The sequence below is a fragment of the Gavialis gangeticus genome, unplaced genomic scaffold, assembly GCF_001723915.1.
Source record: "Gavialis gangeticus isolate Ggan-Ray unplaced genomic scaffold, GavGan_comp1, whole genome shotgun sequence".
In the NCBI taxonomy this organism is placed as follows: domain Eukaryota; kingdom Metazoa; phylum Chordata; order Crocodylia; family Gavialidae; genus Gavialis; species Gavialis gangeticus.
In genome coordinates this window covers 38408158-38409040 of record NW_017729022.1, presented here as the reverse complement: position 1 = coordinate 38409040, position 883 = coordinate 38408158, and the positions used below count along the sequence as shown (strand labels likewise).

Below are 883 nucleotides of genomic sequence, written 5' to 3'. Positions count from 1 at the left end.
GGAGTAGTGATCTTGAATTGCACTTAGGGAAATTTAGGAAGAACTTTCAAACAGGGTGGTTAAACATGGCAACATACTCTTGGAAAGGGCATGGGAAAATATCCATCATTGGAAGCTTTAAGAGCAAGGTAAATAACTTGAAGGGGTGGTGGTTGTGACCAGATATGTCTATTACATCCATGTATTATTTTACATAAGCAAAGCTTCAGGTGGTAAACTGGCATAGATCTGTTTTATAAGTATTCAGTAGGGTTCCCAGTAACCACCCTGACTTACAACATGCATATTATGCAAAAAAATGTCTATCAAAAAATGCTTTATTCTTCAGGTTTGGAATGGAAGGAAAGAAAAAAACAAAAGGGAGAAATCATCTAATTTCCTGTTGCATTTTGGATGCTTAAGCAAGAAATATAATACTGATTAACCTTGAAAAGTATCCTACTAGTAACTAGACAGGCTTTGACTGTGCAGTTCTGTATCTGGGCATCATTAGGATTAAATGACATGAAATGATATAGTTTTCCTATACTTTTATTTTTTAAGTATTCTTTGCACCTCATGTTATACGTTGAAGACAATATTTTTAAAGAAAGTATGTATGATAGAAGTTAAGCAAATATAAAGATCTTCCTTCATATATCACCTGAAAAAATTACTTGATTCCTTTTTGCCATGGTTTCCAGTTCTGATTTATAATCCTGTGTAATCTTCACCTTCTGTCTTCTCCTACTTGTCTGTGTTTAAAAATATGAAAATTGGTAAAACTTGCTTAATTTGACTCTGCTTTTTGTAAATTGAAGTGCATTCTCACTTTTTTTGGTCTCTCTGTTATGGGCATATATTTGTCTAATTTGGTTAATAAACTGTTTTAGAAAGGTTCCGT

The 883-nt window shown here is 33.1% G+C and overlaps 1 protein-coding gene across 4 annotated transcripts in view; it reads left to right on the top strand.

The window, feature by feature from the left end:
• Positions 1 to 883, top strand: part of PPFIA2 (PTPRF interacting protein alpha 2) — an 854871-nt gene that overhangs the window by 218773 nt on the left and 635215 nt on the right. The window lies entirely within an intron of this gene.